Raw genomic sequence first — 25,579 nt, 5'->3', positions numbered from 1 at the left:
AACTTCACAGTTGGTTTTCCTTACTGATCCCATGCTGCTTTTGGCACTAATTTAATGATAGACAATGTATTTAATGAGGTTTCCTTGTATGTGAACATAAGACAAGGAGCTTTTTTCCCATGCTGACTGGGAGAAAAATTCTTATCTTATATTCAAATAAATATGGTATCAGCCGCACCATCACCAGTTAGGCATTTAATATGCTTACATACCCGGCATCTGCTTTGTTCCCAGTTCAAATACAGTTTTCAAACGGATTTTCTAAGTAGTCACATAAATGCAATATTTATACTTCAGTTGATAATCCATCATTGAGGGTTAGTTCACACAGCCTTTAATGCCTATCTAAAATGCTATGAATAATCTCACAAACGTGCCAATATATCACCATAATATTACTTGCTGAAATGCATTTTTTTTGGCATAAAGAATGCTTTTCGTTTTAAGAAATATGCAAAGATCTAATTGTAGCCATAAAGGTCTAAATCATAAGGGCTGCTTGCAGACATTAAAAACAAAAACAAAAAACCCCTGCACTTTACCAGAAGAAGCAGTACGTTACTTTTGACCCAATTCCACAGTGTTTATATAGACCTGGTGCTTCAGCACGGCTTTTTGGCACCTTTAGGTAAAGCTGAGTCAATCAGCTATTAGATAAAAATACCAAGAAAACCCACTAACGTGCCCAATCTATACAGATGTTGGGTGAGCCAGGTTCAACTAATGGATTGTCTCTTCTGGGCATGCACTGGGCTTGGCAAAGGAGCAGGCCAAGTTTAAAGTAAAGCACCATTTTTTAAATGTCTGCAAGTGGCCAATGTTTTGTTTTATTTAATTTTTATATATCCCTGTCAATGTTATTTTCTCCTGATTGAATTATGTTTTTTTCTCTTTTTCTTTAACTCCTCCCTTTGTGCCGAATGCACAGTTAGAGAATTCAAAAATTGCTGGTCTGTGTATAGATGACTAACACAGGGACATGATTTTTTAATAACTAGTTGAGAATGATCAAAGAATATACAAATTATATAGAAGTAGTATTGATCAACATGGTTTTCTTGAGGCACAGCAGGACATTCATTCACTAATGCATACATTGGGAGGCTGATTTACTTTGGAACGTGTTAAAAAAAGGAACAGAAAAATAAGTGGACAAATCAATTTATGTTAACTAGAAGCCACAAAATACAAAGGCCTCATTTTCAATTATTATGTGTTCTTAAAGCATGACTGGAGGGGAAGTGGGTTGTGGTGTTTTAAAGCCAATAAGCCCATAATTATGTGAAAAGTTTTGTTTGTTTTGTTAGAATATTCCTGAGTGTTTTCCTGAGTGCACTGAACACACGTTTGGGGTGCTAAATTAAAAAATGATCACAATAAGCAAAAAGATGTCCTCCTACTCCTTGTCTTATTTTTAAACTATTTCAACATAAATAATGTTTTATTCCATCTCAATATGTTCCTTTACAGTAATAAATCATTTTCTATTCTGACTAATATGGCCAAGCAGATATTTTAAGAACAAAGAGACGGGGGGAAAAGAAAGAAAAACATAAAAGGAGAAAAGTATACCAAGAACACCACTCTCATTTGAGAAAGTTTGCCTTGCAATATGAACATAAACATAGACTTCTCAGCATGTTAAAGGCTTAATTTTAATAACTTATGCTTACTGAATTGTTACAAATGCAGCTTTCTAAAGGATTGACAATCCAAAACTATCAACTATTGCCTTTCAAACAGGAATGAAAGCTAACAGTTTAACACTGAAGAAACTATGCAGCTACATGAGTGGTATAAAGCAGTGCTTCTCAAAGTGGTGGTCCATGGACTGGTGCCGGTCTGTGAACCACCGGTCACTGGTCCGCAGTGAGTTGCCAGGAAAGAAAGAAATATATTTTCAGAAGCATAACATTGATATGTCATAGTGCCACAGTTCCAACACTCCAGGTGATGTCACGTTGTGCGAGGTGGGGAAAGAGAAAGAAACAGCTGGTCGTGCATTTGTGTAGCACTGTTACATGCAGTTGCTGCAACTGGCTGAAACAGGCACCGGTCCCTGGCCCACTGGAAAAAAAATTAACGGTCCGCCACATCAGATAGTTTGAGAAGCACTGGTATAAAGGATAAAAGGTGGCTATAAAATAGTAGAAAAGGGCTTATGACTTAAAAAGTATTTTCTTAATATGAAATAATTTTGGAAATAAGTCAATACTAATTATTTAATATTGTGTTTACCAAACATCCATACTAAAGTATTTTGGTGATCTAGGGAGGAATGTTTTGGTTTGATTTTTCAGTTTTTCTTCTCACTTATAACATGTCAATACTCCTCTACGCTGAACTGAATGATTGAGGCCTATTGATCTTATTTTGTCAGGGCTATAATTAGCTTAATTCTATTCAGTCTTTAACTAAAATTGCCATACTAAGTATTATCTTTAGTTGTGATGCTGTTTATGATCATTTAATTATATTTATATCAGTTATGTGGAAAGGACGACAAAATGCTCTAGCAATGTTATTCAACAAAGCACCCATCAAACTACTGTCACGTGAAATGCCGCTTTTTATTGTGTTGCTCTACTTTTGATTTAATGCTTCCACCTTCAAAATCATGAACAGTTCTTGTATTGTACTTTCCTCTGCATTGATTTTAAAACATTACAGAGGAGAGTAAGCCTCATTTATTTAATTTTATAGATTGGGAAACAGGATCAGGGAAATAAAATGACTTTCCCAGTGTCACACAGCTGCCAAGCTGCAAACCAGGAATCAAACTCAAAGCTTTTGGCTGCTACAAGAAAACATTATGACCTGTATATAGAATGGAGGCTACATTTGAGGTACTCCACAATACTTTTAACTACCAAAAATACTCCTGTGATGAATATCCAGGGATGTCAAGTATGCTTACTTTAGATTAACAATGAAGTACCTGCTTGCAAGGAAGAGTATACAGGTTTCAAGAAGGGGATGCCCACATCCTATACAACCCCCCCCCCCACCCCCCAAAAAACAGAACATGCAGGTGTCTGCACCAAACCTGACTTGTGAAATCAGAGGTTCTGTTGTTGTTTTTTCAAGAATGGCAAGAGGGTCTTCCCCCCACCCCAGCCCAGGATGCCCCAAGCTAGGGCAACCCCAGGGAGATGAGGGGAATTCTTCCCCTCCTGAACCCCAGACATGCTTGCTTTAGCCCCTGAGAGTCTCAGGCAGCCTCATGAACTGGAAGAAAATGATCTTGACTCCTTGAGACTACCCCAGGCTATCTCTAAGACTCACCACAGCTAAGGCAAGCAGCGCTGGGGTTTGGAAGGGGGAGAATTCCATACAGCTTCCTGGGGCTCCCCAGGGCTGGGGGACCCTGGGTTGGGGTAGGGAGAAGCCCTCCATGGCAGGGGCTCCCCAGTGCCCCCACACTGGGCTATACAGACAGGCACTTGGTCTGGAGGACTTCTCCCTCCTTCTTGTGGCAGCAATTAAAGCAATCAGCAGCTGGGAAGGGGGAGGGAGGGAATCCCACTCTGCTCCCCAGGGCTTCCTGGGCTGAGGAACCCAGGCTGGGGGAAATCTCCTGAGGGGGAGGCTCCCCCAAGGTGGGCCAGCACCCAGATAGGGGGCTTCTTAACCCCCCGGGGGGGGGGACAGTAGCAGGTTGGGAGCATGTACTGGGGACCCAATCCAGGACACTGGGCTGGGCTGGCAATGGCCAATTTGCTGGAAGATGTGTCCTAGTGCCCCCTGCCTACTTCTCTGGGTCACTTCAGGCCTCCCCCTGCCTTTCCCAACTGAAAACTCAATGTCAGTTCAATTGATTACCAGTTCACCCTACGTAGCTTAGAGGAAGCTGCCTAGATTTAATTGATTCTGCTTTGGGCTTTTTGACTGTCTGTATTTAGCCCAGGAGACTAAACATTCAGATGCAGATGATACACAGACAAAGAGGGGCTGCAATACAATAGATCCGGAAAGTTGCTCACAAGTCCGAAGAGATTGATTAAAATATGTTAGTTTCAGTGTAAGCATTGTTATCTTAATGTTATTTGTATAGTTAGGATTTTATAAAAAGGGGAAGTTGTGACATAAAGTAAGTGTCTAGGACACAGAGGGTATCCCAGAAATATGGTAGCCCATGAGGCACTGGGTGGGGCCAGCAGGAACTTCTGGGTGGCAAAAGAGGAGCAGGCCAACCACAAGATCTTTGCAAGGGCTCCAGCAAAACAGTTACCTTTTATTTTAAATAGTCGTATCTAAGGGTTTTTTATGTAATAAAGAGTTGTTCCACATTACAGGCCTCAAGATGCCATAATAGTGTTGTCTATGGTTAAGTCCATCTGACACTTAAGAGCCTGTTCTCATTTAAAACTTTGCCAAACTCTAAATCTTTGGACCTATTTTTTAAATACTTGAAGGTTCTCCCCCTCCGCCTTGTCCCAACCCCAGCTTTTTTTTCTTAGAAAGCTTTAGCTAAATAGCTCCCGAGAATGGCTTGGGATGCCCATGCTAACAATATTCTTAAAAGCATAAATTAAGAAGCTCTAGAATTGCATTCCTTTGTAGCAAGAGTTCAAAACTTTGCAAGTGGTCTTTGTGTCAGGGTTGTATGTGTTTTGCTATTTCCTGTTGGCCAAATGATGAACCTTTGAAGATTTTCATTTTTCCCACGCTCAGTGGAGTCTTATTAAAGTATGGCTGTCAAATTATCTGAAGACTCATCAAACCTTAATATACTCCATAGGTCCTATGTGCTCACTTAGCTATGTAGCTTCTACCCTACACAGCAAGTAAGCATCCTCCATCCTGCTATACTGTCATCTCACCTGAGGTTGCAAAATTTAAAAAACAGCTTTTCCTGAAATTGCTCCTTCTACCTGCTGAAGATGTTGTTTCTCTTCTGTTGTTAAACAGCTTTACTTTGATATAGATGGGTAAGAAATTGGAGAACAGCAGGAGAGAGATGCAAAAGACAGAAGGATGTATGATCTAGAGAACAAAATTTGAGGCATCCTGTGAACTGAATGAAACAGGAGTCCTATAAAAAAATAGCATGTTCTCCTGTAGTTAAGGCTATGGGAATACATGTATATACCCGGTTAGCTAAAATAACTTGGACAGAGAATTGCATTTTCTTGTCTTGCTTTGTGTTTTTAATGCACTATTGATATAATTTAAGTTGCCAGGAAATTGGCCTGATTTTAATTAACATCAACCACATTCTTACTGGATTAAGAGTGTTCACATCAGATTTTGCATTAATTTAATACCATTAACTTAAAATTACACCTTTCTGATAAGCTGTTATAAATATCTGTGTAGAAATTCTCCAGAGATTTGCAAAGTATCACAACTGAGGAATTAATTCCACTTTATGACAGTTCTCTTTTCCAGCATGCGAAAAGAAAGATTCACTGTGCTAAACTGGAGTCACAATTTGTTGGTAAGAGTGACTGAGATAGACAAAAACTCTAGGGAATACCTACTGTTGTGTTGAAAAAGAAGGGGGTGGGGTCAACTTACTTTTTCTTTCTGGATGTTGATTTGATGTATTGTTACATTTGACCTTTGCCATAGGAAACCCTCATAGTATTTGCAGGAACATAGGGAGCACCTACTGGATTCTCATATCCAGTCCGCTGCTATTTCAGGGAACCATGTTATTCATTCCCACACTTAAACCTACCAAGTTCCACCTTAAAACAAGCGAGGTTTTTGGATCCCACATTCTTACTGGTAGTTTATTCCCAAAACTATACTGTGTCAGACAAACCTTCTTTTAATTTGCAGTCTACATTTCTTCATGGAGAATTTACAAACAATAGTCCTTGAGACAACGGGAAGTTGGGAGGGCGGGCAGTTTTTTTGTCTTAAATAGTCATTTTCCTTGCTGATGTTTACTTTCCCTCTTGCAACCAGCCTTATCCTTTTTAACCCTTACTTTTGCAAGGCCTCTGGCTTTTATATTTGATTTTGAAAGAGATAGGCTTGCTTTTACATTGTAATTTTTATTTCACAAAAACCTCAGTAAACAGGATTTTTGTCTTGTTCCGGTTCACTTCCAGTAATATGGGATGTTTATTTAACTTATGTTCCACATCCAGCATGACCTAATCAGTCCATTAAAATTTACAAGCAACATTTCCAGATCAAGAAAAGATATTCACTGTGACACCTTTTAACTGAATGCTGACCATTCATATGGAAACAGCACACCTTATGCTGCAATATGAGTGCTTTGGGGAATCCTAAAATAATTAGGTGGTAAAACTTGCCCAGCAGTGGTCACACAAGTATGATGACAATTGACAGCACAATTCTTTTTATGCTGCTCAGTTTGACACATTGAAATTAACTCACTGTGCCAATAGGTACTTTTTGTGGCACCTGTTCTTTTTACTGATCCTTTTGAGCATTTTATCTGCTCTAGTCCTCCCAATATTCTCCTGATAAAACAATAAATCTGGGTACTTTTACTGAAGCAACATATTATAAATTCAGTCCATTTCAAATCTTATTAAAGTATACTTTCAAACTGATGTGCTAATTCCTAGCAATTTAAATGTAAATGCTAACTTTAAAACATTATTTTCTATCTCCATTCTTATTATTTCTGTACTATTTTCTCTTTTACAGTGTTTAGCATCATCTTGTGAATAAGTAAAATTTACAAAATAATATTTACCTTCCCCCCCTCAGAAAGCGCAATTATTGTTTCCCATATGCAAAGCTGGGATAAGACTAGTTCAAACATACTCTTCTGAGCTCTTCAATGAGATATTACATGTGGTTTGTATGCCTTATGTTCTGCCCTAGATGCTAAATGGTTAACAGTGAGATTAACTAGGTTCTCAGTTGGGACTAATTACAAACCCTGGAACAGCTGGAAAGCCAAGAAGGTTGCAGTTCAGAAAAGTGGGAGGCTTAGAGGGAAAAAAAGAAAAAGGCATTGCAGAGAAGCTTCTTTTCCAGCAAAAGGCTTTTGAGGACCTGTCCAGATAGCCATGAAAGAAGATGGGATATGAGTGGTGAAATCTGCCTAGAACAGTGGTGAGGTAAGAAATGATGCAGGCATATAATAAGGGACAAAGAAGAACTGATTCTAACTGCTTTGTTTAGGGACCTTGGTTGGGCCTTGGTTCCCTCACTACACAGTCCTACCTAAAGCTGTAGAGTCAAGAGCTTCAAACCCCAGGAGCTGGAGTGTGGTGATCCTCAGCTGCAGGATAAGAATTTTTGGCTTGATAGACTTTTTCTTTCTCCTAGGGGAAGCAACTACTCATTCAGTTATTTAGCATTTTTTTTAATATATTCATATCACCTTGTTTCTTAAGCATACTTTCATACTGTATTTTGAGCTCATACTGTTTACTTGCAACTCTAATAGAACACTTCATAGCATGTGTTAATCATTGTCTGTTTATCATGTCTTTGCTTTGATCAGCTAACTACATATTTTATTTTTCTTGTCCTCCTTATTGGCACATTCATAAATTGCTGGGATAAATGCAAGAATTATGCAATTGGTGTAATGCTTATAAGCCTACAGAATGGTTTGTATGTGGTCAAAGGAAAACTATTCAAAGCCAGCTTCAAACTAGTTGAGTCAGCTTTGTATCTAAACTAAATGCAGGCCTGTACCAAGAGCTTGGATCTATATATGCTCAATTTTAATGCAAGTTTCAATCCAAGTTCATGGTCTAGTCAAACATTAAATCTTACACAAACACGCAAAACAAAAATCAGAATTTCATGACACTCAAAACCAAATGTCATATTGTCACTCAGAAATAAATAAAAAAAATCAGGAAAATATACATCTGAAATTTGATCAGAAGTTGTGTAAGTAGAGTATTGCACAAGGTAATAGTTGCCATCAGACAAGTATCCCTTCCTGTTTCAGCTTGTAGCAGTAGCATTTGAGTGAGACAGTAAACAATTATTTTGCTCTGATTCTGGCACAATTCAATTAGCAAGTATTACCTTTGTTCAGGGTAAGGATAAGGTCACTCACTACCTCTGCTGTCCTCCTAGTGCAATCCAGGCAGTGGATGACTAAAAATGGAATTGGGATGGAAATCCTTCTATAGGATTTAGTTAGTTACTGTTTCAATTGTTTTTCGGGGTTTTTTTTTACTCTGAATAGTCAGACTTTTTTTCATATTTTCGCAATAAAGGAAATTTGAACATAAATGCATGTTGGCATCCTGACAGCAGTCTAACTATATGACCATAAAAGATACATGATAAAGAAAGATTACAATACATTTCAAATAGTCAAGGAGCCCTGGGATTTTTCTTTTCTTTTTATTTTAACTTACAAGGTTGGAAATAGATCTCAAATACTTTCAACTTGCTATTAATGCAGTTGGTATGACAAGCTGGGTTATGCTTCCTCTATCAGACCATTTTCACTGTGCAAAGACTTTTACATTAAGGTTCTAATGTAAAATCAACACGTATGGTCTAAGCCTTTTTTTTTTTTTTTTTTTTTTTTTTTTTTTAGTACTGTAGTCAGTGGGGTTAAGTTTAGTGACAATAGTGGAAAGATACATACATTTATCTGTACAGTCATTTAGCCAATGATCAATACATGCCTGATGATAAATCAATATGGATGTAATCTCCAATCTGTGGATTTCTAAGAACAATCTCCTGTGTATTCTTACCACAAAATCTATATTCTGACCTGTCTTCATTTGGGCTGATTTATACTCTGATGTAGTTTGCTTTCAAGGACTTCCATTTCTCTAAGTGCTGCCTAGTAGGTAAGCAACTATCTATCAATGCAGTACTAATATCAAGGAGACTTATATTTAATTACAGACAACAGGCCCAGAGGGACTGAGAACAAAGTGGCCATCATTGAGATTTTATATAATAAAATATTAAAAGAAAGAAGCCATAAAAACAAAGTGGTAGTGTTTATTGCAAGAATAGTGTTCTGATGTTACTTCTAGAATCCATAAAAGTAAGGCAGGATAGACCTTGCAGTATGCTAAATTGCATAGTTTTATTTGTAGTCTGGTATTTAAATTTGTACTACAGCAGAATTTTTTTGATAACTAAAATTAGTAAATGCAGAAAGAAATCAGTCGATATTGAAGCCTTCAATCCACAGGTTGTATAAAAGTAGTATTTTTTTTTCCTTATCACTTAATTGGCCCTGTTGCTAAATTTGTATAATCTATATATAAATATAACCCTCTTTATTTTTGTGTGGTAAAATGACCCTTTAAAAATAAGTATACAGTTGGTTAAGCATATGTGGCTTGAGTGTGTTTTAGTTTTAGTTTTTGTTTTCTGTTAGAAGTTGTTTATCTTATTTTTTTCCTTTCACAAAATTGATACTACTAAAGCTACCCTAAGTACCAATTTTGTATAAATTTGACTAAAAATGTGTTTTAGTTTGAAGTAGCTAACCGTAAGCAGACTGTGGAGATGCTCATCTATAGGGGTCTAGTTAAATCGCAGACAAATGAAACGATTTTAGTGGGATGGTTGTGGTATAAATAGCAAATTCCATGGGTATTTCCTGGATGGGCTTATAAATGATATAAAATAAGTAAACTATATTTAAAGCTGTACAAAAAGTTTAAAAATATTAATTTATGCTTTCCTTAATGAACACAATCAATTAAGTTAGATGCCTATACCCCAGTGGAGGGAGGAGGGGCAAGGGTGCAGCTGCCCTCTTGTGAGTACCTGGAGCCAGGCAGAGCACTCCTTGCAAGGCAACTGCTACCCTTTCTGTCACCTTGCCAGCTGGTGCCTCCCCTCCACCACCCTGGGTGGGCTGTGGGGCCAGGCTGCAGCAGCAGCAGCAAGGACTGCTGGCTCCCACTGGGGAGCCAGCACTTTATTTTTTATTAAAGTTTTTTTGGGTTTGGGGTTTTTTTTAAAGTCCATTTTGTGGACAGTCCCATATTTTACATCTTTTGCAAAATCTGTGGAATCACTAATTGAGTAGATCCTTACTAATGAATGATAAACTTCCCTTATTGGGTTCAAGTTGTGTCCATTGCATCAATCTAATGTGTCCAAACACAGCTTGTCACAAGTTTGATTAAAATCACGTTTATCTTTAGTTAATGCAAATCAGCTTTTGAACACAGATAAGACTTTAAGTATACCTAAAATCACTTCTCAGACACTGAAAATATGTCAAGGATGGAATTGTTTTGTATGTACCCTTAACATCAAATGAAGACTAGTAGTAGTCCTTGCAGTAAAGGTTAAAAAGAATAATACAAAAATTCTAGCAATTGGCCTGATGCCTGGCCTCACAATTAGCCTCACTTTTAGCAGTCCAGATAAACTGTATAAATAGAAAAAATAACTGTGTGGTGGGTTTTCCAGCAATCAGAAAGTTGGATGAAATTCTATTTAAGTTATCTTTGATTTTAGTAACATTGTTTGGAACATCCAAGGACTCAAACAACTAAATGTTTCTAATATTTACATTTTTGAGCGGCTTCCATCTCAAGAAAAGATATTACTATGTATGAGGAGCTAGAACACTGCTTTGGATGCAAATATTTAACAGGACACTCTTGGTAGGCAAATGATTAGAAACCAGGTTTTTAGCATAAATTAGTTTCTGCACAGCTCCTTAGTTCTTGAAGTCAGGATAGTGTTAACTCGCTACGGTGTATTTCATGGAATGCTTTCCAACTGACTCTCATCTGAAACTGGTTTTGTATCACTATGCCTTTAATTCAGGATGGTGATCATTGGAATGTGGGTTAAACGGAGTTCCTAAAATGTTGGGGGGGGGGGGGGGCTGGTGATTTTGGTTTTTATTTTTTAATCTTTTCCCACTTGAGAGAGTTAGTAAGTGGTGAGAAAAATACAGAAACATGCAGTAGGAAAATGAAGACAAAAAGAGAGAGAGCAGCTAACAGGCAGAGTGGGAAGAGGATGGCAGAGACCAAGTGAGAGAGAAAAAAGAAAGGAGCTGTCAGCAAGGGGCTAGCAGCCAAAGGGAAGACATAACTAAAATGCAGAAATCTGTTGGAAGGTCCATAGTAAAGTGGGGATGCCCCAGGATTCAGAATCTTGTTTGGGCAAAGTGTAGGTGAAGGCAGCTGCAAACCATTTTTTGTCAAGCACCGGATTTCATTTCTAAAGAACATGTCAAAATCTGTAGGTTAATCTTTGAGAGATGATTTTAAATTTAGATGGCTACAGGATATATTATCTGTATACATGAACCTGCATGCCTACATAACTAGGTTATCATTGAAACCACATCAGTAAAAGCATTAATCTCTGGAGAATGCCATTTTGTGAGTTTTCCAGTCTTTATCACTCCTGAATCATGTCTGATCATTTGGTTCAGGATCAGCAACCCTGCCCAGTATCGCAATGCAGCAGAGCATTCTCAATATGTTTTGCGAGTGCAAAATTACAAGTACAATTGTATTCAGGCTGAAAACCGCTTCCAAGAAACTAATCTTTTTTTCCCCAAAATTAACTTAAACAATTAAAACCCTGATTTTATTTATTTTTATTTTTTGTTTAGTTTGCCTTCCTGAAAGTCAGAGTTCTCATCCACACTCCCTATCAAATAGGGACAAATACCTTATAGCAGGGGTTCCCAATGTTTCTACCCTGAAGGGACATTTCAAAGGGACAGTTCTGGATGGTAGGTTGCATCAAAAGGGCCGCTGGACCATGCTTTGAGAATGCCGGTGTTAAATGCACTCCAGAGGCTGTAGCTGTTTAGCTGTACAAACAACAAGCAAGTTTTACAGGCCCATCCATGGAAAAGGCTACAGATTCATCACTGTTTTTGACAAATAATACAAGAAGATCACTTGTCCCAGGAAATGGTTTTAACTCTACACATTAGAATACATGCACAAACTGTTTGATCTGGGACACACATGAGGGTGGTCAGGCATTGGGACAAGGTACACAGAGAAGTGGAATCTCCATCCTTGGAAATTTTCAAAATCAGGCAGATGTTTGGCTGGGATGATCCGGCCTTGAGCACAGAGATGAGCTAGGTGACCTTACATTCCTTCTAGCCCTATTTTCCTATAATACTATGACCTTGGAAATTCCTACCATTTTACAAATATTCTAATACTTCAGTCAAGTTGTGAAATTACTTTCTCTATTTCTGAGAGCCAAACCAACTATCTTTTACTTGCCTATTAGATAGCAATTTACTGTCAGTGGCCTAATTGAAATAAACAGGAATTTAATTGCTACTTCAGTGTGTGGAAGGTTCACAGAATCTTTTCCTTGGATGATAATTTCCAAGAAAAAATTAAAGCAAACAAACAGAACCCTGCAACACAAACAGCAGCAACCATAAACCCCCATATCCTGAAGTGTGTTCCTTCATTGACTAGCAAATGTGACATATCTACTTAATATCAGGCATTAATTAGATTTTTACAGCACTTGAGACATGACATTCTAGGATGATCTAAAAAAAAGGATCGTCAGTCATGCTTGGTCAAGACTTACTATGGTTGTCAGGAGATTTGTAGAAGGAAACTTGAATAAGAGATTAAAAATACTTAGAATTCAGAACCGATATGGAGGTCTATCTGTAAGATTATTCAACTTCTTTATCACAGCAGTACAGGAATGTCTTAGTTTCTGCATAAACTAAGATTCCTGTGTTGCTTACTATATATTCTGGTGTTGTTCAAACTCTTAGCACAGCTTTAATAGAAATGCGTGTACTTATTCCTGTCACTTGTAGCTTCTCACATATGCTCTACTTTTAGGTTGATTATTTTAATGTATGATTTTTATAACTTTTATAAGAGCTAATACATTGCTATACTGGAAGAACACTTTCACATAAGGTGTATAAATTGTGACTTATTCAAAAATGACCTTAACAATATTTAAAAAATGCAGGGTATATTTTCCTATAAGCTTAATGGAATCTTTATAACTCCCAAGCAAATTTGGGCTAATAATATGAACATAGTTTTTTGTTTGGCATAGTTTTGTTAATGGGACCAGAAAATGTGTCTTCCACACACTAAAAAATAGTATAAATTAAAATGGTGTGTGTTTGTGAATGAGTACTTTCTCACTTGGAGAGATAATAACCTAGGCTAGAGACCGACATTGCACATAAACCGGTCTAAGTGATCAGAAACTGGTTTAAACCTGCAACAGAACAGATGTTCAGTGCATCTAAACCAGTCTGAAAATGGCTGAAACTGGTTTGAGAGAAACCTGGTTGAATGTAGTATCTGACTTAACTGATTTGGCTCAACTGGTTTATGCAATGTCTGTCATAGACGCCTTTCTGGTTTAAGCTAAATCAGACTCCCTCAGCATAGTGACATGCTCTCTGGGCTGGGTGGGGTGCTCTGCTCCACAACAGAGCTGGCCCCTCCCCTCTGCTTCCTGGCTGCAGCTGTGGCAGAGACTTGTAGGCACAGCAACGTCTGCCTGCCTTCCCCCTGCTTTCCCCATCCCCATCCCACTCCCTGCTAAGCAGGGATCCTCTGTCCCTCTTCCTTACACAGAGACCTCGGTATTAGGTAGTAGACCACATGCTGGCTAGGTCTGTGCTGTAGCAGATGGCAATGTTGGCTTAGGGTGTTTTGGAGCTGATCAAAGCTCAGCTGGTAATGTCCCTCCATTCCTTGTTTAAGAAGAATTTGAACTAATGAGAGAGGCTGTTGTTTTTATTTGTTTGTTTGTTTTTCTGATGGGGTGATAAATGCTGATAACAGAGCTGATAAATGCTCCGTAATCCTGCTGGGGCCTGGCCTCTCCTCACTCAGCTCATCCCTGTACAAGGGAAGGGAGGGCAGTTCTAGTGCCCCCTGGCTTCTAGCCTGAGCCACTGCAGGCATGTGCCTGCATTTCTGGGATGTCTGTACAGTTACAAATTGATTCAGCCTAGCCAGGTTAGACTAACCTGCAAATATTAAATCAATTCAGGCTCAGGCTTTTTGAACGTCTGTTCCTAGCCCTAGAGAACAGGAAAGCCACTGATTGTTCTTTCCTACTGGGCAAAAGTGTCCATCAGTATACTGAGTAATAGGCCTGTGCGAAGCAGCAAGTATCCGATTCAGATTCGGCTGATTTGGAGGGACAGTGATTTGATTTGGTGATTCAAGTCCCTATTCTGATTCAATTCAGCCATAGACTAAACAGGCAGCAGTCCTCAGCTGCTCTGGACACAGCTGTCTCCACCTGCTAAGACTGTTGTGGAGAGGGGAGGGAAGGGGAATGGGGGTGGCAGATCAATGCTCCCACAGTGAGGGAGAAATTGAGGCTGGGGCTGGGACAAGCTGCACAGTCAGGGCTGGGGGGTGCAGGATTCAGGGAGTGGGGCTCAAGCCACTGCGCACTGCCATGTGCTGCTGGTCCAGGAGGGCATGGGAGTGGATGTGTGCCCCAGGATCTGCATGGGGTGGGCTGGGATAAGCTGTACTCTGGACAGGTGGCAAAAGGTGCTGGGAGGGGGGCTATGCCCTCCTGCGCTTGTCCAGCTGGGGTGGGGGGGCATGGGATGCTGACAGCAGTGCTGGGAGCGGGGGCTATGCCCTGCTGCCAGTTGCCTAGCTGGGGTTGGGGGGGGAGGGGCGCAATGCAGGCACAGCTTGCTCCCAGAGTGCAGCTTGCTCCAGCCCACCCTGTGCACATCCAGAGGCATACACCCGCTCCCATGCCCTCCCAGACTGGTGGTGTGCAATGGTGGGAGTCCCCCTCCCTGAGTCCCGTGCCCCTCCATCCTGGCTGGCAGCTTGTCCCAGCCTCAGCCTCAATCCCTCCCGTCCTGTGGGAGTGTTGATCTGCCCTCCCTCCCCCACATCCCTTAGCTCCCCCCTCCACCCACCACAACAGACTTACCAGCTGGAGACAGCTGTGTCCTGCATGGTTGAGGACTGCTGCCTGTTTAGGCCATGGCTAAATCTCTGAAGCAGCATCAAATCTTTTTCCAAAACAATTTGGAGGCTTCTAATTTGATTTGGACCTTTTAGTGGGTCTCCCAATTGGATTCGGATTTGGAGATTCAGCCACCAAATCAGCCCGAATCTGACTTGAATTGGCTACTGAAGCTTTGCACAACCCTACAGAGTAATTGGTATTAGCTATTAGATTTCTATAGCTAATGTACTGTCTTTTGAAAAAACCTTGGGTCATGAGCCATGTGGCACAAAGAAGCCCTGAATAGATGTGTCCTTTGATCATTGTGAACAAAGTGGTGGCTTTCACTCTACCAGCCATTCTGCTTCCCTCCTCCTCTCCAAGAACAGGAAAATTGTTTTTTTTGTTTTTTTTCAGGGAGAGGTAAGGATATGTGCAAGGGAAGTAGACAGCCGTACTTAGCACAAGAATGGAGAAAAATCTGGGGCCTCGGGATTTATATAATTTTATCATCAACCACCCCTTCTTAATTTGCCAGCTAAACATAATTCCAGTTTAGAATGTACTGTCTTTTCTTTAGCTCTTTCCTTTATGAAGGATCCCAGCAATAGCCAAAGTAAGAAAGTGCCTATTAATATGGCTGCATTTGGAACCATGCTAAAAGGGAATGGAAGGAGGAATATAGGTATTAAAGTCCACATGCTGACATCAATTTTGTTTACCAGTATAAATTATGCTAGGTTCAGAAGCAGACAGATGACCGATTTATCTGACAGACAAAGCATAGGTTACTATTACACTGCTCTGTCTCCTTCACTAGGGACAGATATACAAAAAGCCTAAGCCTGAATTGATTCAATCTTTGCAGGTTAGTCTAACCTGGTGAGACTGAATTTGTTTGTAACTGTACAGACATCCCTTCTGGACTGAAAACATTCTGGCACATGCCTGCAGTGACTCAGGCTAGAAGCCAGGGGGCAATAGAGCAGTCCTCCCTTTGCTTCCTTAGTGCTGAGCTGGTGGGGGACATGGCCAGGCCCTGGTAGGACACTCTGATTAGGGAGGGGTTCCCCCCTCCTTGATAACAGAGCATTTATCAGCATTCAGCACCCCATCAGAAAACAAAGACTTGCTCATGAGCTCAAGCTCTTCTTAAACAGCTTTTTTCAAAGGAAGGAATGCAGAGACATAACCAGTTGACCTGTTGATTAGCTCCAAAAAGCTCTAAGCCAACACTGTCCCGTGTGCCTTACACAGACACCTCTCAGCATTAGCTAGCCTACCACATGCTGGCTATGGCCGTGTGTTGTGGGAGCAAGGAGGAAGGGAACCCTGCTTAAGCAGTGAGTGGTGAGGGGGAGGGGCAGGGAAAGGGGGCATGGGGGAAGCCATGCAGATGCTGGTATGTTTGCAAGTCTCTGCCAGAGCTCCAGCCAGGGAGCAGATGGGAAGGGCCCACCCAACCCAGAGAGCATGCCAGGATGCTGGGGGAATCTGATTTAACTTAAACCAGGAAGGGGCGTGGGACAGACATTGCATAAACCAGTTTGAGCCAAATCAGTTGAGTCTGATACTACTTTCAACCAGGTTTCTCTCAAACTGGTTTCAGCCATTTTTAAACTGGTTTATGTGCACTGAATGCCTATTCTGTTACAGATTTAAACCAGTTTTTGATCACTTAAACCAGTTTGTGTGTTATGTCTGTCCCTAGCCTTTATGAGGAAGGGGTTGGTTACTCCAGCTTAGAACTGACCTGAGCTGCAGACACACAATAGATATGATGATGCAAGTTGCACTAGTGTTTTTCCCAGGTTCAATTTAACCCTAAGTAGGAGAGATCTTACCTGAGATAGATCTGTACATCATGTGCCCCTCTTGACACTTACACTGATACATGTTTTTATATCCACATTCTCAGGCTGAGCTGGTTTCCTGTGGACTTGCAGAGATTCAGGAAAGAACCATAGTAAGCTCTACATAGTGGAGGGAGCTCCCTATTAACACACAACCTTGTGGATACTCCTGTAATTTTCTTCTCCAGTCTTCCTTTTCATTCTTTTTATAAGAATAGGATTTAGCTTACAGTTTATTTCAAATTCTCTCTCTCTCTCTCCCTACAACAAAGTTAACAAACCTGTGAAGCTTTAAAACATACCATCCTTTAGAGTTATATAAATAAAACTCTCTCTCTCATATATATTTGCTGCTGTGCTATACAATCCATACATCATTTTGGGTATTCAGAAATGCAGCATGATAGTTTAAATATAGTCTGGGAAGGATTCTGATGCCATAGGTGATTTCTTTCAGGTAGGGCATGATGGTTCAGAGTACTCATTCAGACCAAATTCATCTATTCATGTCTAGTGTGCCAGGGCTAGAAAAGATTGATAGAAATCAGAATTGTAATTTAGGAAGATCATAGCTGAAAACTGACATTGCTGACTGTCCAAAAGTAAAAGAAGTCATGATGATGGTGTTTTGGACATCGTACAAGGAACTAACATAACAGTTATGGATTATTTTTTGGATGTTTTTAAATGACAATTTGATTGCCTTAAGCATTGAGGCCATAACTCAAATGGCATGCATGGGAGTAGAAAACACAACCACAAAGCCAGAGATTTTTCTGTGTTGGCCTGGTGTCCCTTTCACAAATCATAGTGGTTTTAAAAATATCCAGTTTTCAATAGCAACTGAAACAGTTCATGATCTGTCATGCTGTGGCATCTCCATCATGATAAAAGATGGCTTCAGACTTGGATAACAAAAGCAGTGTGCTTGCAGTGTCCACTGCAAATCTTGATTTTGAGTGTGTAGAATCATTTTGTGCAATTCAATATTTCAGTGATTAGTAAACAAACAGTTTAAGAGGGTCATCAGAAGATGCTATTACTAAATCTTATGAGTTCTGTTTGACTACATGAAGTTAAACCATGAATAAATTTTGAATGTTAGCCATGGCAGAATCTTTTATTGCAAAAGTATTTATTTATATACAGAATTTTTAGTTATCCTTTGACTGAATACCTTAAAGGAATCAAAACTTCTCACCCTTGAAAATGCTACATAAAGCTGTCCATGTGTAAATACAGGCTTAGGAATATAAATACATATGTTGTAAAAAATCTGACCTTGTGACTTGTTTATAGTCATAGAATAAGAGGGCCCTTGTACATGTGAGGAAATTGCTGTTTTTAGTGGTTTAATTGCCCTTTTTAACAAATGAATTGTGTAACAGTGTATGTTTGGTGGCATGTTATGATTACATTTTGTAACAGTGTACATATTCAGTGTTGTATTTTGATTTTACATGACTTTTTAGGTAGCAAACTGAAACACATCCCATGTATTTTAGTTTTGCTATGTAACAAATTACAGTGAGATTCCTCATGTGTATAAGGGTCCTATCTGGAGAAGGTGGTGGGGACAGCACATGGGGCTGGAAGCCCAGGTGTGCTTGGGGAAGCTAGGGCTTGGCAGGCTTCCATTGCCCTGTGCACCATCCCAGCTGCCTTCTCCAGCTACCTAGCCACTTTCCTACCACCTTCCCAGGGCAGCCAGCCTGTTCCCAGGTGGTCCCAGGTGGCTGGAAGGCACCAGGGATGGTGTGCAGGGTGCTGGAAACCTGCCAAGCCCAAGATTCCCTGAGCACGCCTTGGCTTCCAGTGCCCCATACACTGTTGGATCCAGTGGGTACTGCCTGTGAGCTAGGGCTGCACCATGCAGCTAGTACCCTGCCTGGATTGCCCCAGAGAGCACTGCCATCATGGAGGGAAGCACCAAGTTCCCCATAGCTTGGGGGCTGTGCGACCTGATGGCAGCTCGCACGGGCAGGTTCTACGGAGGGGTGGGAAGTGGCTAGGGGCTTGGTCTTTTTTCTTTGCCTGGAGCCTGCCTGCATCTCCAACAGCTGCAGAGTGAGTTGCCAGCTGGTTGTATAGTCCCTGAGCTGAAGGGAACCCTGGTGCTTCCCTCCATGGCAGCAGTGCCCCCCAGGCAGGACCTATCTGCTGGCACCACCACCACAGAGGGAAGGGCCATGGTCCCTGGCAGCTCAGGGCCCATTGACAGCTCACCCCCTTGCTGCAGGAGAAGCAAGCAGGCTCTGAGGGGGGAGGGATCGGGCCCCTCACCACTTTTTGCAGAGCCTGCCCACTCTGCAGTGGGGGGGCCCAGTGTTTCATTCTAGCTCTGACTTGCCTGCATATGTGTTTGAAATGCCTCGGGATCTATCTATAATAATAACAGGCTTATTCTGTCTGTCTGGAACACTCTGGTTATTTCAGTAAGCATTGTGATTGGCTACTGAGACAATTGGAGTGCTCCAGAAAGATAGAATAAACCTATTATTATTATAGATATTATATAAAACAAACTTTATTATTATAAATATTATATATATTTGTTCCTGAAGTATGCTATATATAACTTCAGGAACAAATTTCTGGTTTACATTGCCTGAATAAACAGGATATCTTCTTGCACCTACACAATAACAAGACAGTATAGGGCTTTGCTCTGGTTTCTGTTGAACATATCCTTGTTTGATTGCATCTAGCTTTAATTGATTTTTTTTTATTTATTTATTTTTTTTGGCATGTCTGGGATGAGATTACAGGAATTTAAGTACCATTATGCTCAGCATCACCATGCCTAAAGTTTTTTTTTTTAGGTGCCCAAGTTGCATATCTACCTCCCTGCATTAGTCTCCTAGACACCCTACCCAATTCATGGAAAAAATGATATATCTTATAATAGGAGTCATAATACATGGCACATCTGATAGGAAACACTGAGGACATGAATTTATGCCGAACTGTTTGTATGTCCTTTCCAGTCTGACACAAATCTTCTCAGCCCTTCCTTCAAAATCTGAGCAGGGATCATTCTCACTTTTTCTTTCCCCTCAAGATGTTGGATCCTTTCCAGGAATCTGAACACAAGTTAATTCATTTATTATAATCTGAAACTATTTTTTGTGAATACTGTGTCAGTTGACATGTACCAAATGTTATCTAATAACCCATGGCTGGCTGAGTAAGAAAAAGAAATTTGCAGATGTGAGTTGCTCCAAATTATTTGCCCAATGAACAATACAGTAGGGCTGCAAAGGTCAGTGTGACACTTAGACAGATATCCTTGGTAGAACAGAGCTGTGGGCAAAGGCACTTGTGTGACAAATAAAATTACCTGCAGAAGCTCCTAGAAGTGCAAAATTACAGGTATCCAGCCTAATAGAGAAGACAAAGGGTAAAAAATGGCATAGGTTAAAATAAAGCACCCAGGATTCTAAACATTTTTGCTCTGGTGCTAGTGGTCTTTGTGTAACTTGTGTCCCTAGCCTTGGAGCTCCCATTCCTTGAGACAGTTCCATGTACACCCTGTTCATAAGTAATTCAGGGATGCTGGCATTAGTGTGCCAGTTGGCTGTGGTCCATAGGGACCAGTGTATTCTATGGGTATCACCAGAATACAGGCTAGTTGCCTTCCATTTAGCCACACCACCAAAGTGTTCCACATGCTGGGAACTAGGAAGGAGAATATGTAGAATTCACCTGCAGCCACAGAAGACTTCTCTAACAGGCACCTAGCAGGTTAGCTGCATCCATTTACCACCTACTTACTGCCCCTGGACTATTTAGGCCATTTATACACATACCTTTTCATCCTGCAACATGCCAGAGATCCAGCAGGTTGAAGCACACAATCGCTACTGTGCAGTCATTACTAAATGACTGCACAGAAACCTGTTACTATGCAGTAGTGCCAACGAATGGTTTTTTTTTTTGTGACACTGATTACACAGTAGCCCAAGACTACTGTGCAGTAGTGTCACATCATACTTTCTGCCACACAACACTACTGTGCAGTAGTCTCAGGCTACTGCATAGTCAGCATCTCATGTAGATGCGGCCAGTAACTACCTAACTTGGGAGAAAAGATGAACTACATTGACTTAGATTTAAAATGCAAATAATGAACAAAAGTTAGTTGATGAAATGTCAATATTCAGAATGGAGCTATTGTGGAGTTTAGCCTATTCTCAAGCAGGGCCTGTGGCATTCTCCCTGATGAGTTTTCTTACAAAACAAATATAGAAAATCCAACAAGCAAAGAAAAGAGGAAATTTTGGTGTGCACAGAGTTATTTTTAATGCTCTATTTGCAGTTCTTTTGACAGAAATAAAATCTAGAAAGATTCAAAAATTGAAAACAATTATTATGGAGACAAAAATGTGAATGCTGCCCCATAGTTACACTGCATACCTTTTGAAAAATAGTCAACGAATCTATGTAGAAGTGTCAGGATAAAAACAGTTAATTCATCACTACTTTACTACATTTTTAGTGCATGTTCTGCGCAAACTATTTCTGAAGTAGACCATATATTTAGTCTTATAGAGTGGCATTTATTGAAATGTATATACTGCCTTGCAGACAGGAGTGAGTGTGCAGTCTTTCAACAAATGAATACAAAGAAGGCTGGAAGTTCAGTAGTTCTTACTGTAATGTTTCATTACTTCTTTCCCTCCCCATAAGGTGAGGTTTTAATCTCTTATTTTCATATTAAACTGTCCATAACATATCAGACAAGCCTGCTTGAGTAAAGCTAAATCAAAACAGAACAAAAGTAAGTGTGACTAGTACTTTAGTTTGGCCACTGCCTTTGCTTCATTTTGAAAGAGAAAAGAGAGACTTTTTTTGTGTGCCCCTTTCCCTCTTTCTCTCTTTTTTCCCCTAGTAGGAAATGCTTTCTTCTCTTGCATCAATACAGTGTTTCTTGGCCAGCTGTTCCATCCTCCCTGTGGGGAATGCAATAAGCTGCAATTAAATGCAGGTGCTTGGAGACAAGAGTGCCCTTGCTCCGATTAACAATCTGAGGCAACAAACAAAAAAAATAGTGAGACAGGAATACACCTTCTGTTTAATGGCGCATGAACACTTTTTCTTGGCACTAAGACAAGTGTCTACCTCTCGTTAGAGGCATATTTCCCTTTTTTTTTTCCCTTGGTGAAAATCTGGGGCCTACCTTGTTTGTTGGCTTACTGCTGCGTAAGAAAGAAGGTAAACAAGAGCACATGCTATGAAGGAAAAAAGACTAGTGGCTGTCTTTGAAAAAAGAAATCTAATGAGTTCACAGGATAACGTGAAAATGCTGTTTTTTTAAAAAAGAGGAGCGCAGAGAAGGAAGAGGAAAGGACTCTCCTGCTCTTCCCCCCCCCCCCCAACTAGATATTTAGTCATAAAAGTAGTGCTACACTCTTACATTGATGTGAGCTTTCAAATGAGACTGTAGACTTGATTTTCTTGAAATCTGACCCTTTGTGGCACTGGGAGAAGAAAAGGGGATATGAACTAGATTCAGATGACCAGCAGAGAAGTCTCTTGTGAGTAGGAAATATCCTCCTAAAACAATCTATTAAATCAAGCCAGTCAGTGTCAACCATTTCTGCTACCCTCTGGGTATGTGTACACTTTCTGCTTGTGTGCAGCAATTACTGCACATTAGTTGAATCTAATGTGCCATTTCCTAGTAGTTGTAGATATGGGTACGTGTTCAGAGGTGTGTGGGAGCACGGTTACATGCACCTGAATTTTCTGTGCAGAAAATTCAGACGCATTAATTGCACATGTAGAGACGCTCTCTGTATAGGGAGTATTGAACTGGATCTCAAATCTCTGCAGCTATTAATGCTGCAGCCTGGTCCAGCCCCTTTTAGGAGAGGAAACCAATCTATTTTCAGTGAACCCAATTGCTCTATCCCACATGTTTCTAAGTTTAGGTGGGTAGAAATGACTGGCTATTCTTTAAGGCAGGCTTCCTGGTGCAGACCTTGGACCAGATCCTATTCTACCAATTAGGCATCTAAAATCTGATCCTATTCCATCCTGAGTTCATGAAAAATAGATGATGCCCAATGTGTATTAATGGTCCTCCTCCTTACTGTTTTTTGTGACAATCTTAAGGTTAAGATAGATGAAACAGAATCTGGACCAGTGTGACTACAATAAAGAAAACAAATCTCTTGTCCTCATTCCAGGCTTGTTGTGTTCTTTGCTAAATTTAAAAGGCAATAGAGAATTACAAAGCTTTGGGGAAAAAAAAAAAAAGCAAAAATCCTGAGTCTGCTTCCCGTGTACTTCATGCCTCTTTCTTTTTCTTTCTTTTCTTTTTTTTCTTACATCTCCTTTTCTAAACAAAGAAGTAATACCTCATTAAATGTGCCAAGCTGAGCAATCTTTGTGTCTAGACAAGTTTTTGTGTTGAATTTGTTGTTTTGCGGGCTGCAAGTTGAGACAATCAAAGCTGGTAGCTCTAGATTTCATCATGCAAGTCATATTGCCATTCACTTATGTGTCAAGCTCTGACTGCAGGATGGATGTTCCAGTCCATAACACAGCCTTCACTATGATGTGAAGGTTGCACTCCAGAATGAAGGGTATAATACATAAAGTGCCCCTGAAAAGAAATGGTATTAACAAAACAAGATGGAGGTCACAATTTGACACACACATACCACCAGTCTGTTACACTGAACCATAAGGCTACTTCATCAGTAGTTTGTCAGTGAAGTCTGGCTGTCCCTTTTTCAGAAGACCCAAAGCATTCATCTGAATGCCATTTGCACTGAGCAGAGTTCTCAAGCAGGACAGCATGTGTGTCTGTGCATCAAACTGTACAGTTATAAAATAATGAAGTTGTGTGGATTTTCCTTTGTGAAGATATAAATAATAAATCATGCTGCTGTATTTAAATACATGGATTAAATATTTAATGTCACTGTTTAGTAGTGAGCAGTCCTTACTGAGGCTCATAGTTCGCATCCTGTTTGGTCCTGTTGTATTAAATTCCTGTTTCCTCAGAGAAACCAGTTACCCTCTCACAGACCATCCTTATCAGATATGAGATGCATTATAAAACATAAGATGATTTCTCTTCTGAAAAAGCATTGATTCTTGTTTCCAGAAATTCTTGCTAATATTTTAAAATCTGATTTCTGTATGCAACAAGAACTAGATAAAATGTATAAATGGTACCTCAGTCAAGGAAGAGAACCCAGGTCTTCCCCCTGGTGAGTGACCTAACTACCAGGCTAGAGAATTGTACTCATTCTTGAATGCTAACTTTTTTTCTAGTACAATAAATCTTGAATTGGTTTATACAAAGTAGAACATCTTCAGCAGGAAGGTTGAACAGTTCCCCCAAAACAACCAATTGCCTAGTAATAAGGTCAGTTTCCTTGAATGATATGGCTTGCCTCTTCTGAGACACAGAAGAAAATTTGAACTTGGGTTGTGTTCCTTTTGGAGCGCTCTTACTACTGAATCACTGTAGAAGATAGGGCCTTTGCTTTCTTCTCTGGCTACATTCCAAAACTGGTGGTGCTACTGCATTTTGTGTGGAACACCATTCATTACGTGCATATTGAATCATGCCTAGTTTGTCACAACCCAAAGTTGTGATTTTTTTTTTTGTTTTGTTTGTGTGCGCGCTTCGGCACCGCTAAATTATTTCCCGCCAAATTTGTTGCTTTCTTTGCATGGTAGAGTTCTCTGCTGCTAGAGAACTCTGGTGCAGCGGGGGATTTCCCGCCGGATTGCAGCTTCTTTGCAGGGTGCATCTCTTTCTTGCACCGTGGTGATACACATTGTAAAGAAGTTCCCGCCATTTGTATTACAATCCGCACCATGTTATTGGCCGATTCCTAATTTAGGCACACGTGGCAGCTAGCGATTGGCTTGCTAGCCATACAAAAGGCTTGGGTAGTGTCCGCCCAAGCTGGAGGAGGAAGGAAGAGAGAGAGATTCTGTGTGAAGATCTCTAAGCGCTGTGGACCCTTGCGGACCCGACGCGTGTCCCCTAAGCAGGCAAGAGAGGCAATAGAACTGAGCCTACGGAGCTTTCACTTCTTGCCTCTCCCCATCGCCGAGCGCAATCCTAGATGTATCCCTTTCCTGTAATTTTGGACCCCACGGAGCCTAGCAAACTCCGGGGAAAACTTATCGGACCCGCGGAGCCTGAATAACTCTGAGGAAATTTTTGAACCCAACTTAACCGGACCCGCGGAGCCTAGCAAACTCCGTGGAAGCAATCGTTTTGTCAGAATCCTCCAACGAGGGTTCAAGCGGGAGCTGTGCCTGGAAACTTGTCCATCCTACACTGATACCATCTTTGGGTGTAAGTAAACAATCTTTTCAATCAACCATTACGCCTCCGTGACTAATTCTAACTCACGTGCGCAAAACCGCTTCGCGGCTCTCTCCCACCTCGCGTGTCCGGGCTGCCGGCCACAGCCCGCGTGCACTGGAGATGGGTCCGGTACAACCCCGGCTCACCCCCAGCTTGCCCATGGCGGCCAGAATGGTATCGGAGGCACCGCCGCATGTGGCGATGAGGGCGGGCTCGGGGCCCAGCCCGCACATGGCGACGAGGATGGGATTAAGATCGGGAGAGAATGCGCACGTAACAACTCAGACAGAATTAAGAGAGAGCACGCTAGAGTTAGAATTGGTTAGGAATTGCCCTTGGCGCGATAACCAACGCCAAGTGAAAAGCTTTGAAGAATTAGAGATCCATATCGCTTACCACCAGGCGGGCAGAACGGGTGAAAGATTTGTAAGCGGACGTTTGTCTCTAAAAGGAGAAGAGGGAATCTCCGAAGACAGAACCCCGAAAGAAAGGCAAGTGTACTTGCTCCCTGCGGTGTTCAGGTGTATAA

At 40.8% G+C, this 25,579-nt stretch overlaps 1 long non-coding RNA gene across 1 annotated transcript in view; it reads left to right on the top strand.

Moving 5' to 3' along the window:
- Window positions 1-6,867: 6,867 nt before the first annotated feature.
- LOC109285168 (uncharacterized) overlaps window positions 6,868-25,579 on the top strand; it is a 57,019-nt gene continuing 38,307 nt past the window's right edge. Inside the window, exon 1 of the long non-coding RNA XR_002092819.2 lies at window positions 6,868-7,052. This is a non-coding gene — a long non-coding RNA (uncharacterized LOC109285168). The remainder of the gene's footprint in view (window positions 7,053-25,579) is intronic.

The sequence above is a fragment of the Alligator mississippiensis genome, chromosome 2 (genome assembly GCF_030867095.1).
Source record: "Alligator mississippiensis isolate rAllMis1 chromosome 2, rAllMis1, whole genome shotgun sequence".
NCBI lineage: Eukaryota > Metazoa > Chordata > Crocodylia > Alligatoridae > Alligator > Alligator mississippiensis.
This window is presented reverse-complemented; position numbering and strand designations above follow the sequence as displayed.